Source organism: Protopterus annectens, chromosome 6.part0 (assembly GCF_019279795.1).
Source record: "Protopterus annectens isolate FY-2018-M chromosome 6.part0, PAN1.0, whole genome shotgun sequence".
Classification (NCBI taxonomy): domain Eukaryota; kingdom Metazoa; phylum Chordata; order Ceratodontiformes; family Protopteridae; genus Protopterus; species Protopterus annectens.
The window spans coordinates 1,826,112,298-1,826,126,221 of record NC_056737.1 but is presented as its reverse complement, the minus strand read 5'-3'; the positions used below and the strand labels follow the sequence as shown (position 1 = coordinate 1,826,126,221).

General features: G+C 41.4%; 4 non-coding genes across 4 annotated transcripts; 3 read left to right on the top strand and 1 right to left on the bottom strand.

Annotated features, from left to right (window-relative positions):
- The first annotated feature begins 7,839 nt into the window (after positions 1-7,839).
- TRNAR-UCG lies at positions 7,840-7,912 on the top strand. The gene has a single exon. It is a non-coding gene; the product is annotated as a tRNA-Arg (tRNA).
- Positions 7,913-9,200: 1,288 nt separating this feature from the next.
- On the top strand, positions 9,201-9,273 carry TRNAR-UCG. The gene has a single exon. It is a non-coding gene; the product is annotated as a tRNA-Arg (tRNA).
- Positions 9,274-10,820: 1,547 nt separating this feature from the next.
- TRNAR-UCG lies at positions 10,821-10,893 on the top strand. The gene has a single exon. It is a non-coding gene; the product is annotated as a tRNA-Arg (tRNA).
- A 488-nt stretch (positions 10,894-11,381) lies between these two features.
- On the bottom strand, positions 11,382-11,454 carry TRNAR-UCG. The gene has a single exon. It is a non-coding gene; the product is annotated as a tRNA-Arg (tRNA).
- Positions 11,455-13,924: the final 2,470 nt, after the last annotated feature.

Genomic DNA, 13,924 nt, shown 5'->3' with positions numbered 1-13,924 from the left:
CTTGGCTAATTAGTATGTCCCTCTCCCCAGAATGCCTCCTTACCATTTACCAACATTCAATGCCATGGAGACAGCCCAGAGCAGTGTTGCATATCTTTGTGCTAAAACACTGTGGTAGGGCTATCTCTGAATCACAAATGGTTACCATGGGTTGTACACCACGTGTAACTCTCAATGTAAATATTACTTCTTTCAAAATCATGAATGTTATTATCATTTAAGTTACTGTTTACACCTGGCTGGGATGCAATCAACATGCACTTCTGACAGCTATTAGCATAACAGCACCCTAACTTGTCTCCATTCATGATTGTGCATGTGATTAATAGGGTGGTTAAAAACTCTTTTTTTTTTTAGTTTAAAGATGCACTGAGTAGGGGGGGGTCTATATTAGATGAATGAATGTTTAAAATGCCAAGTACAACATGCTCGACAGCTTTACAGCGAACATTCATCCAAGCGAAACCCCACAATGTTGCATCAAGGAGTTTCGAAAAGTTATAGTTGGCCAGACACCAGGAAGCCAACAGCTGACAGCTAAAATGTACTGTACATCATTACAACCCCCCACAAAAAAAAAAAAAAAAAACAAACAAAATAAAGAGGGTTGTGCCCCCCACCCCCACCCTACTTAAATGTACCAACTCAGAGATCGCACCACAGTGGGGAACCATAAGAACGGCTAGACAGGGTGAATGTTCTGATGTCAGCCATTGGCTTTCGGACAGCTGGCCAACTATAACTTTTCGAAACTCCTTGTTTCGACATTCTAAGGATGTTCGTCGTCTCCCATTGCTGCAGTCCTGACTAATGGGTACTCTGCTGCCCTCCATCGGCCCGAATACCAAAGGGCTAGATATGGCGTCGGTCATGGCGCTCGAGACTGACGTGGTGTTAGTATAAATGCGCATGACCGACACCATAACTTTAGTCTTTCTTGCCGCATGGTCCTGAGCAGAAGCAGAATTTGCAAGTGCCGTTCGGCGTTCTGGAATTGTCGGTTTTCGAGTTTCAGACCGGAGACCAAGTTGGGCTAAGTACCCCATTGGGGACATTTTATTTTTTGTCTTTTTCTTGTCTCAGTATTGTCGGATGTCAGAAAAAGTTAATAACTGTATTTCTTGTGGGAAACAGATTCCTCATAGGGATTACCATTCACTCTGCATTCCTTGTTTAGGGCCTGAGCACGACGTTGTTGCGTGTCGCTTTTGTGCTACTTTTAATAAGCGTACTATTAAACGTTGGTTGGACTGTGCTAGGCTGGTGTTTGGTAAACGTTGTAATTACAACATGCCGTCGGATTCTCCGACGACTGGCTCTTCTAGGAAGCGCAAAGAAAAGTCTTTGCGGTCCAAGCAGGATGAGGCGTCCGCTCCGGACGTCAGTCCTGTAGAACCACTGGCTGCTTCAGTGGCTCTTTCTGACAATGTGCCTGAGTGTCAAGGGGATGCCTTTGTTACTGCAGGGGTGGCTTCTCCTTTGTTAGGCCAGGTTGAGGGTGCTCCTCTGTTGTCTGTGGCTCCCTCCCCTCGTAGGGTGGTTAAGCCTCCTCCTTCTCTAGGCAGAGGCCATTCTAAGTCTAAATCTGCCCCTGCGGGTGCTTTTCCCCAGGGTCCAGCTCCTAGGAAGCACATGTTGAAGATGGCTGAGGATTTGATTACTTTAATTAGGGGTTCCATACCTCCCCCTCAGAAGAGGCCCAGGGTAGAGTCAGAGTTGGAGGGTTTGGTTCAGTCTTCCATTGAGTCAGATTCCTCTGTGGAAGACCTTCAGGATTTCCCTCCCTATTCTGATTCAGGAGCTGAGGATGCTTCTCCCTCTGCGTCCCCTCCAGAAGATTTTTCTTTCTCTGAAACTTTGCATTCCATGAGGAAACATTTCAAATGGGAGGGCCAGGATTATTCTGATTCTCGTAAAAGGCTGCGAGAATTTTTGTTTTTGCCTCAGCACAGGCCCTTGGCTATTCCTCCTGTACTGGATGTTGTTCAGGATGTGTTTTCTGAGCTGCCCTTAACCCAGATTCTCTGCCTCCTGCCCCTGTTAAACCAGATAGATACTACAGGGTTCCGGAAGCTCACAAGTACTTGTTTAAGAGCCCTAGAGCTGATCCTGAAACTATTTCTCAAGGTCCCAAGGGCGTTAAGGCCTCTGTGGTTAAGAATCCAGTTCCTCTGGACAAAGATGCTAGGGCCCTGGATAGGTGGGGTAAAAAACTGTATACCTCTTCTACTTTGGCTATGAGGGCTTTGAATTGTCAGTTTCATATGCTCAAGTATCAGAATTTTTTGTTAAGTCAATTGAAATGTAAAGTGGATGCTTTAGCTGAAGGTATTGACTGTAAGGAGCTTCAGGATTTAGTGCATGCTTCAGACCAGGTTGGGAAGCATTCTCTGCAGTGTGGTTTTGATGCTTTACAAGCTTCTTCCAGGGTGGCTGCTACTAGTTCTGTTGTTCGCAGACATGCCTGGCTTAAAGGTCAGTCCTTGTCGGAGCATGTTAAAGCTCAGATTATGGATGCTCCTTTGCAGTCTGATGTTCTTTTGGCCTCCTGTGGAATTAGTTTTGAAAAAAATGGAGGAAAAAGCTAAATCTATGCAGACAGTTAAGGAATTTTACAGGTTCAGCCTCCTAAGTTCAATAGGAATTGGCCTGCTAAGGGATGGTCTTTTCCCTCTTCGGATTTTCATTCTAGAGGCAAGTCGAGGCATGGTAGAGGTAGGGCTTCCTTTCAGGGCCCTGTTACTTCTAGGTCTTTCAGTTCCTCTACCCCTTCTGCTGGGGAGGGCAAGGGTCAGTCCTTTGAAGCAGACCCAATGACCTGTGTCTTGACTGCGGACTCTGCTTTGCTGGCAGCTCCTCTGGGCGGAAAACTGGGACTTTTCAACGGGAATTGGCATTTGGTTACCCAGGACAAATGGGTATTGGACATTGTAACTCGAGGCTACAAATTTTATTTTCACACTTCCCGCCTTTCAACGGTATGCCGGATGTGCCTCATCAGCAAAAATTGGAAGCACAGGCACAGGTTTCTTCTCTGCTCCAGTTGGGAGCAATACAGGAAGTTCCTTCTGCGGAAAGGGGCACAGGGTTTTATTCCCGTCTTTTCTTAGTGCCAAAGAAGGGCAATACTTGGAGGCCCATTCTGGATTTATCCATTCTAAACACCTTTCTAGAAATTCAAATTCAAGATGTTAACACTGCAACAGCTGTTGCCTATGCTGGGCAGGGATCACTGGATGGTGACTTTGGATCTCAAGGAGGCCTATCTCCACATTCCTATCAGGCCCAGTTGCAGGAAATTCCTGAGGTTTCGGACTGGGAATTTGCATTATCAGTTCTCTGCATTGCCCTTTGGCTTGTCTACTGCGCCCAGGGTATTCACGAAAGTCCTGGCTCCAGTAATAGCTTTTCTCAGACTACGGGTAATTCAGATTTATCCTTATCTGGACGATTGTTTGATACTGGCTCAAGACAAGCACGAACTACTTCGACATCTGCAGTGTGTGATGACAGTTTTCAGATGCCTGGGGTATTCTGTGAACGAAATAAAGTCCAGTCTAGTACCCTCACGAGAGATGTGTTTTCTGGGTGTGAGTCTGAATACAGCGACTCAGATGGCATTTCTTACCCGGACAAACAAAGAAATCTTCACCAGTACTTCCTACAGCTATCAGTCCTGTCCAGGCTGACTGCAAGGACAGTCCTTCAAGCCTTGGGGTTCATGGCATCTTGCATTCTAGTACTTCCCAATGCCAAACTGCATATGAGGAAGCTACAATGGTATCTCAAAAGCGTTTGGACTCAACACAGCCACGATTTGGACACTGTCATTCGGATTCTTCCTTGCATCCAGAAGGAATTTGTGTGGTGGGCTCAGGAATGTCACCTAAACAAGGGACTCTCTGTGACCCAACCAGAGGCAAGTCAGATATTAACGACAGATGCCTTGGAGTCAGCCTGGGGTGCTCATTTCAAAGGAAAATGGATTCAAGACCTTTGGCCCCCGGAGTTGCTTCACTTGCATATCAATATGAAGGAGATGCTGGCAGTTCAATTTGCCTTGAAAGCATTCAAGGATCTGCTTCGCCGGGACTAGTGTTGATTCGAACAGACAACACAACTGTCATGTGGTACATCAACAAGCAGGGGGGAACTCATTCTTACCCTCTTTGCAGACAAGCAATGCTGTTATGGGAAACTGCTTTGGATCTGCACATCACTCTTCGAGCACAGTTTCTGCCAGGGGAACAAAATTCGTTAGCAGATGTTCTGAGCAGACAAATGGTGGATCCTCACGAATGGAAGTTGGATCCTCAGGTGTTTCGTCAGTTGACCATGGCTTGGGGAACTCCAGACATAGATCTGTTCGCTTCTCCTGTGAATTTCCAACTACCTCTGTTTTGCACAAGGCTGTTTCATCCAAAGCCTGGAAAGTAGATGCACTATCCTTCAGTTGGAGCAACCTTCACGTGTATGCCTTTCCTCCTCTGCCTCTTCTTCCAAAAGTCCTGTTGAAAGTCAGGAGGGACAAACCGTGCATGATCCTTATAGCACGGATTGGCCCCGTCAGCAATCGTACCCTCTGTTGAGGAGTTTAGTTCAGGGCCCCTTGGCCATTACCACGGATTCCTCACTTATTGTCTCAAGAAAACAATCATTTTCTCAATGTCAGGGTGCGATCCCTACACCTGACAGCCTGGCACATTCAGTTTTAGAGAATGAGGGCCTTCAGCTCCCTCAACAAGTTTTGGATGTTCTTTTGGAAGCCAGGCGTCCTAGTACTCAAAAGTTTATGCTGATAAATGGAAGAGATTTTTTCTTTGGAGTTCAGCTAAAGGCTTTGATGTCACATTGCCTGATTTGAGTTGTACATTGCAATATTTGACTATGTTATTGGACAAGGGTTTGTCTTTCTCTTCTATTAAAGTGCATGCTGCAGCTATTTCTGCTCACTATGGTGGTGACCCTCCTTTATTTTCACATCCATTGCTTAAACAGTTTCTTAGAGGGCAAAGAATATAAGACCCCCACGGAGGCTCCTACTCCTACTTGGGATCTTAATTTTGTTTTGGAGAAGCTGACTCTGCCTCCTTTTGAACCTGCAGCCACGGCTGACTTGAAGTTGTTGTCTTGGAAGACTGCTTTTTTGTTGGCTGTTACTTCTGCTAGAAGGGTATCTGAATTACAGGCTCTCATGGCAGTGGAACCTTTTCTGATTTTTCACAAGGACAGAGTTTCCTTGCGTACTAATCCTACTTTTCTGCCTAAAGTGGTTTCTAATGTGGCATTGAACCAGTCTATACATTTGCCTACTTTTTATGCTAACCCCCAAACTGAAGGGGAAATTGTTTTGCATTCTTTGGATGTACATAGGCAGTTACGATATTATTTGTTCAGAACCAAAGAGTTCAGAAGTTCTCATCAGTTGTTTGTTTCGTTTGCTGTGACTTTCCATGGAAAAGCTGTCTCGAAACAAACTATTTCCAAGTGGATTGGCCATTGTATTGCTTTTTGTTATTCTCATCATGGTGAAGAAGTTCCAGTTGGGATCAGGCCTCATTCTACTAGGGCTACGGCCACATCTACTGCTTTTTTAAGAGGGGTAGCTACTAAAGACATTCTAGAGGCAGCTACCTGGAGTTCTGTACATACCTTTACAAAGCATTATCATTTGCCTCTTTATTCTAAGTCTAGGGCTGGGTTTGCCACTGCAGTCTTACAGGGCATGTCTGCAGCTCCTCAGGATGTTTAGTTGTCCGCCCTCCCTTTTTTTTTTCCGTTGCTCTGGGATTCTACCCATTAGTCAGGACTGCAGCAATGGGAGACGACGAACATAGTACAGTTTTGTACCTACCATAAATGTAGATGTTCGAGGATCTCCATTGCTGCAGTCCAATTTTCCCTCCTCCTTCCCTTTTTCTTTTTAGATTGGGGTTTTTGGGTGGTGTTTTTTTTTTTTGCATTCTGACATCTGAGGCAAGAAAGACTAAAGTTATGGTGTCGGTCATGCGCATTTATACTAACACCACGTCAGTCTCGAGCGCCATGACCGACGCCATATCTAGCCCTTTGGTATTCGGGCCGATGGAGGGCAGCGGAGTACCCATTAGTCAGGACTGCAGCAATGGAGATCCTCGAACATCTACATTTATGGTAGGTACAAAACTGTACTTTTTGCTTAGATGAATGGGTACTTTTCCGTTATCGGGGCAACAGTCCTAATAGCATGCAATCATCACCCAGCTGTTAGCCCTGAGAAAGAAAAGTAACATGACATCTCAGTGTACATAAGCACAACATTTTACACATTCTCTTGTTTTCTGTCTCTATGTACAGTTTACACCCTTGCTAAACCTTTCTTATACCAGTAGAATTATTCCACATCCTACGTGTTTAGCCCTGAGAAAGATAAGTAACATGACATGTCAGTATGGTACACAAGCACAACATTTACCGTACACATAATGTAGCTTTTTTAATGGAAAAATAGAGAAGTTGGGTGAGAACTATTACATACAGTATATATTTTGGACCCTGACAGTAAGATGAATTACAATCATGATATGCTGTTGAAAAAATCTTCATTGCATGGTCACGGATAAAGTTTACGACAAATCTCCTCCTACCAAACTATATCCACAGTTCGCTCATTTTTTCTCTTGCTCCAGTTTACACTCTTGCTTAATCTGTTCTTTCTTATACCAGTAGAATTTTTCCACAGCCTACATGTTGTTGGAGGATGATACTAACCCTTTCTCCTCCAAATCCTGTTAAAATGCACAGGTAGTGATGACGGGTGTGAACATTTTCCTGAAGGGACCATTCTACAGTGCACGCACAAAGTCAAAATGTATTTATCTGACGATAGCTGGCATTTTAGTACGGCTCCCTAACAGGGGAAGATCACTAATTTTCTCCCTCTTGCATGAAGGATCTTTTAATTTTTAGCACGACTGAAACGTTTCAGGTGCACACAAAATCATCAAATGGCAGTTAATATCTTTCTTAGGGCTAACAGCTGTGCAATCATTGTGTTACAGCTGTTGCCCCGATAACAGAAAAGTACCACGATGAATGTTCGCTTAAAAGTTGTTGAGTATGTCTACTCAACATTTTTAGCGTTCGTTCATCTAATAGGTACTCGAGTAGGGTTATCAACTGTCCTTCTTTACCAAGGATAGTCTATTTCAGCAGTCCTGTTATGTGAAAAAAAAACCATGAAAAATTACAAATGTGAGATTTTACTACAAAAAATTTTTTACTGAGTTTCCTCTAATAGTTGCATAAACTATTTTGTATCTGATATAACTTAGTATGATACAAAATAACTGAAAAAAAAATCAAAATCTATAAAAGTGACCTTTTGTCAGCAAAGTGAAGTTCAATCCTTTGCATCCAGTCTTTACATTGGTTGTAGGTAAGACTTGTTCTGAAAATTGTACTTTCCATATTTTCCATTTTTGGGTGTCTTAAAATATGGCAACCCTAGTACTGAAATGAGAGTTTGGTAAAACAGAAAGTAATTGCTGCTTAAACTATTGATGACTTCTTTCTCCTAAACATATGTGTTTTCCTACATTTAACACTGTAGTACTCATTCATATTTGTCATTATCAACACATGCTTGTATAGCTCCTGGACATAAGACTAATATTAATGACCTGCATTCACTTTTTTAAAATGAAGGGGGCGCTCTAAACTAGGCAATGCCTAACATTTGCCCTGGTGATGATGTGCCCTGCAATAAAAGAAAGCACAAACATTACTTAAAAGTGATGCATATGTTCTTAACTGGCTGATAGCATTTTGTGAGGTAACACTAACAACCTTCTTGTAGTTGGCCATGTGGCCTAATGGATAAGGCGTCTGACTTCGGATCAGAAGATTGCAGGTTCGAGTCCTGCCATGGTCGAATTTTGTTTCTGCACACAGAATAGATGTACTCAAGGCTTTATAACCTAAACGTCCACTTACGTACCTCAATTGAGGTCTTAAAAAAGTTCATGCTCCACATTGAAAGACTCTGTCGCACATTCAGTGTTAGGATTTCTTTTTAAGTGAAATCCATGGTAAATACAAATGAATCACATTAATTCATTAAAAGATCTTTATAAGTAAAACCAGCATAGTTTAACCATCCTATGGCCTTCCTAGTTTAAGTTGTTAGTAAGCCATCTGTACGTGTTATACATTTTGCCCATTTGTTCCACATTATGAAGGCTAGTGTTCATCATTTTGGAGATGGAAGGTTGCGAGCTATGAATACGAGCTGCTTCGTGTCCAGGTTTATGCTCCCTAATAACTAACCAAAAACGGAACCTAATTTTGTTTCTTTCTCAACTAGGCTGATAGTATTAAAAAAAACTTTTAAACAGAATGTACTAAATTAAGAAACGGTCGTAAGTTACCTACCACTTATACGAGCTACTTCGTGTCCAAGTCTTTGTTCCATAGTAACTAGCTAAAATTGAACCTTTTGTTTCTTTCTCAAGTAGGCTGCTAGTATTAAAAAAAAAACTTTAAAACAGAATGTACTAAATTAAGAAATGGTTGTAACTTACGGTTGTAAATTCCCGTCACAATTTTAAAGGCAATAGTAATGTAATGTGTTGTGCTATCAAACAGTGCGGTTTCTGAAATACTGACCATTTCCTCACATAAGGGCACGTACAGCATTGACAGCAGCGGAGAACTCATAAATGGCGTTCCGAAGTAGACGCATTGACACTATTTAAACTATCACTACCCTTCTGAATGGTTATGTATTAATCCAAGTCCCACTTATACCTCTCATCTGTACAGATTTTTGCCTCATATATCTGGTCTGTTCCTCATACAATCGGTGGTTTCCTGGCAAATCACGGCGGCCTGAAATCTCTAAATAATGAACAAATATTTGAGTTTTAGACTTTATTTCCTTCAGAAAATGCATGCTAACACAAATGCTGGCTGCTTTCTAAGTTTAAGACCAATATAAATTAAAAATTGTCCCTATCCCCCAATTATATTACGCTTTGTCCAGATTTCTTGCCTGAAGAAGGTAAGAGGTAGACATGATTTGTGACCTTCCTTCTCTATGTGCATTTCCCAGTCACTCAAGACAATTTCAGTAAATTTTGAAAGAAGCAATTCTAGATGTAGCATTTTATTCATTGGTTGATTGCATTTCATTCAATTACGTATTCCCCATGAACGTAACTGGCCGTGTGGCCTAATGGATAAGGCGTCTGACTTCGGATCAGAAGATTGCAGGTTCGAGTCCTGCCACGGTCGATTTTCTTTTTTTGTCTTGTGTGTATTTCTAATTTTCTTTCACTTATTTGAGCTATTTTTTTATCCAAGGTTTTATTCCTTAAGCTTCCAATAGCCTACTGTGTGATTTTGAGCAAGCCCAGTTAGTGTTTGTGATAACAGGAAAATTTAACTACGCTGTTCATTTATCCCCTCACATACGTAGTAACTAACATTTTTGAAACCTTGTCGTTAGAAAAACTTTATTTAGAACAGGATGTATAAAAGTCAAAATCTAACGTTTCATAACATTGTAAAGGGTGAACGCCTGTCATAATTTGAAAGGCGATATATGTGTTGGACTATAGTAAAAAAGCGCGGAGACCATTTCCTCATTTACAACACTAGCGGGCGGAGACCTCATAGATGGTGTTTCTAATGGAAATTACTGTCGCCATCTTACCTATTACACAAATAAACTGAATGGTTAATGTTATCATCAATAGTTTTAATTGAAGCACCACAACAAACGCAGTTCTGATATTTGATCTGCATTCTGTACGCGAACTCCTACAGTTTAATTAAAATTTTTGAAAGAGGGACCAATACCCGTTTACACAAATGAAATGCCTGAAAGAAGAGCTCTCGCGCAGTACGTTGTTTTCAGTTGCTCGCTTAACTGAAACTGGCTTCATACGTTTCCTTACTGTATTTGAATCACAATAGTCAGAAAACAAATCAGGGCAAGTCCCAGGTGAAAATATTGCTGCGTGATATACTTTCCTGTACAAAAGTAAATACTTTGTGACGAGTGTCGTTCCCTACTCGTGTATCCTTGGAGGAACATGCTTTCAAGTATTTTAGTAAAAGACATACCTTTCAACTTTTTTGCTCAAAATCTTTGAAGAAAGTCAACAATGTTAGGGGATTGGACATATGCCCAAAACCAGGGACAATTTTTAAATGGTATTCAAGTTCACTTAACAGGGTAAGAGAAACATATTTTACATCAGTGTCTGGCATTATTAACCGTGCATTTTTCACTGATTTACCAGAAAACCAAAACCTTCACGGGAGGGATGACAGTACTATGAGACAAAGCTCTGCACGATCAACAACGGTGGGGCGAGGTTAAATACGATCTGCTAAGTTAGTTACTCAGTAGACCATCCGGATCGGACCGTTGATTATAAGGGGTGAGTCCATTTCCACATACTCCAGTAAGGGGAAGCCATGTATCCAAAGAAGTGGCAAAGCAGAATCATACGTTATGATTAATTTCAAAGTAACATTACCGTTTAAATGCACGAGGGACAAGAAACGTTTACCGTATTTCAGGCAGTGCCAAGGGTAAAGTTCAGCCCTCCTTCACCACTTCCCAATCCCCAACTGTAAATAAACAGTGTGCAGAAGCTTCTGAACATGTAGGCTCATAGTAAGTGTCTCAAGCTTAGATATCACTTATAATTATATTGTTGTTTGTAAGTATTGTGTACGTACAGTCCATAGATTTTGTTGTTGAAATTAAACGACTCGAATTTTGAAAGTACTGTTAAATACCGATGTAAATTACTTTTTTTCAGTGAAATGGCCGTGTGGCCTAATGGATAAGGCGTCTGACTTCGGATCAGAAGATTGCAGGTTCGAGTCCTGCCACGGTCGTAATTTTTTTTTTTTTATATACTAATTTTTGTGTAAAAAGGATTCATTATACGACAGTGCCATAGTGTTACTGATATCCAGCAGCTACTGCATTTGTAGTGTAGCAATAAACCCCTGAATCGACATATGAAAGAAAATTGTTTACATGGCAAAGTCTGCTACAATACTTTACAGCTGTCAGTTACCCTGTACGTTTCCACCTTGAACACTCACACAAAACTCAAAATAATATTTAATAATACTGCTGGCTTTTTATCAGTAGCAGTAGACCAAGTTGTGATATATATTAGATAGGGGCGATATGTTCACGTTAATGCCAATTTCATAAGGAATCTAGTTCGTAATGCATTACATTGCAAGTTAGCTTATAAATGCCCTAGGGCAGATAGCCTAGTATGAACCTATAAGAAGTGGGAATAAGTTTGCCTGGATTTCTTTATGGAAAACCAATACTGTCTACCACTCTAAAGAATTAATACAAAAAGGAACGACCGTGGCAGGACTCGAACCTGCAATCTTCTGATCCGAAGTCAGACGCCTTATCCATTAGGCCACACGGCCATGAAATTTACTCTATTCCAGCCTATTTTTGATGGTTTCTTTTACCTGTGTTAGTCATTACTATATAATTTTATATGGCTATGGAAGCAATAATGCCTGTCAGGATGTGTGTTTCTCCAGAAGGGCGTTTTGCCCAAAGTAACATACAATCTAGAGGGCATTATTGTGCTTATAAAATGGGCTGTCTGCAAAATTCCTGTTTTTTATTTATTTTTATTACTTTATATTTTTAATGTAACCTAGTTCCTCCGCCTAATGTTTCAAAGTTGCTATAGTATATGTAAATAGTGTTACATTGTGGATGTAAAATGCTTCCTCTTTCATTTAAAAGAAATATCTAGATATTTACTTTATTTTTGGTCCTTACTCCTAAAATGTGTGGTTAATTGGTACTTGCGTATTATCGCAACCAGATTTTCACGCTAACGCTGGTTGCTTCTGTTTTCCTTTAAAAAACGAAATTGACAGTATTAAAACGAAATAAAGTATTTTCTGTAATATTTGTAATTGGTAGTACAATTTAACCTTGAAAACGCTGAGAAAATAATATTGTAAAATAGCTTGTCCCTTTTTCGGAGATTAACTCATGTCAGTCATGCTGTGTGATGCACGTTCCACAGCATAATAACTGCTTTGAAGGGCTAACTGAGTGCAATCGCTGATAACTTCCCCCCACACACACACACACACACACACACACACACCAACAGAAAAACAATGAGTGAGACACCCATAGCTTTCTAGCTGTAAAACATGCAGAAATCCCTGAGGTACATCACCAGAGTTTGTCCCAATATGCCACTATCACAACACCAAAACGTACCCACCAAAACAAAACAAACCACACACCTGGTAACTCCCTTCTGCCATCACGGCAGTGTCATGAAAACCTACTCTGGATTACCTGTCAACATCATGCCCCCATCACTCTTGCAAGCCCTTAATTCCTGCAATTTTCTGTCACTAAGGTTAACCTACAAAACTACAGCTGAAAAATAAGTGAAGGTATCACCGAAAAGCACCTAACATATGCACAATTAACTGGCGAAGTCCTTTCCAGCCAAATACACGTGCAAACGCAACCACTCCAAAGTAAAGGGGAAGGCTATTTTCAAACCTTCCTTTTTCAGCCGTTTAACCGATAAACCTTCCTAAAACCAGAAAACATTAAAGAAAACTTGTTTCTTAGGTTTTTAATACTTTCTCGGTGCTACTTGACACAACGAGAAGCAAGCAGCATTACCACGAAAATCTGGTTGCGATAATACGTAAGTACCGGTTAATTAAATTAAAATTAACTGCCACCATCATTAATGCAGTGGGATAAGTGGTCTCTGAACAGTAAATCAGATGGCAGAACACTTTAGCAATGTAGTAACAGCAAGGCCCCCATATAAAACAAAAAAATAATTTTAGCCAAACAATACAAATGAATATAGCAAAACTGTATTAATTCACTAGGTACCACAACTAAGGCAAATACTTTCCTTCATTAATGATAAGGGTGATGTGCAGAGCTGTAGTAACTACAGAAGGATTAAATTGATCAGTCACAGCATGAAGCTTTGGGAAAGAGTAGTGGAAGCTAGGTTAAGAAGGGAGGTGATGATTAGTGATCAGCAGTATGCTTTCAGTGCCAGGAAAGAGCACTACAAATGCAATGTTTGCTTTGAGAGTGTTGATGGAGAAGTACAGAGAATGTCAGAAGGAGTTGCATTGTGTCTTTGTGGGTTTAGAGAAAGCATATGACAGGGTGCCTAGAGAGGAGTTGTGGTATTGTATGAGGAAGTCAGAAGTGTCAGAGAGGTATGTAAGAGTGGTACAGGATATGTACGAGGGTAGTGTGACAGCGGTGAGGTCTGCGGTGGGAGTGACGGATGCATTTAAGGTGGAGGTGGGATTACATCAAGGTACAGCTCTGAGCCCTTTCTTATTTGTAATGATGATGGACAGATTGACAGACGAGATCAGACAGGAGTCCCCGTGGACTATGATGTTTGAAGATGACATTGTGATCTGTAGTGAGAGTAGGGAAAAGGTGAAGGAGACCCTGGAGAGGTGGAGATATGCTCTAGAGAGAAGAAGAATGAAGGTCAGCAGGACTAAGACAGAATATATCTGTGTGAATGAGAGGGAGGATAGAGGAATGGTGAAGATGCAGGGAGTAGAGGTGGCAAAGGTGGATGAGTTTAAATACTTGGGATCAACAGTTCAGAGTAATGGTGAGTGTGGAAGAGAGGTGAAGAAGAGAGTACAGGCAGGATGGAGTGGGTGGAGAAGAGTGTCAGGAGTGATTTGTGACAGACGAGTACCAGTAAGAGTGAAAGAGAAGGTCTACAAGAAGGTAGTGAGACCAGCTATGTTATATGGGTTGGAGACAGTGGCAATGACAAAAAGGCAGGAGTCAGAGCTTGACGTGGTAGAGTTGAAGATGTTAAGATTTGCACTGGGTGTGACGAGGATGGACAGG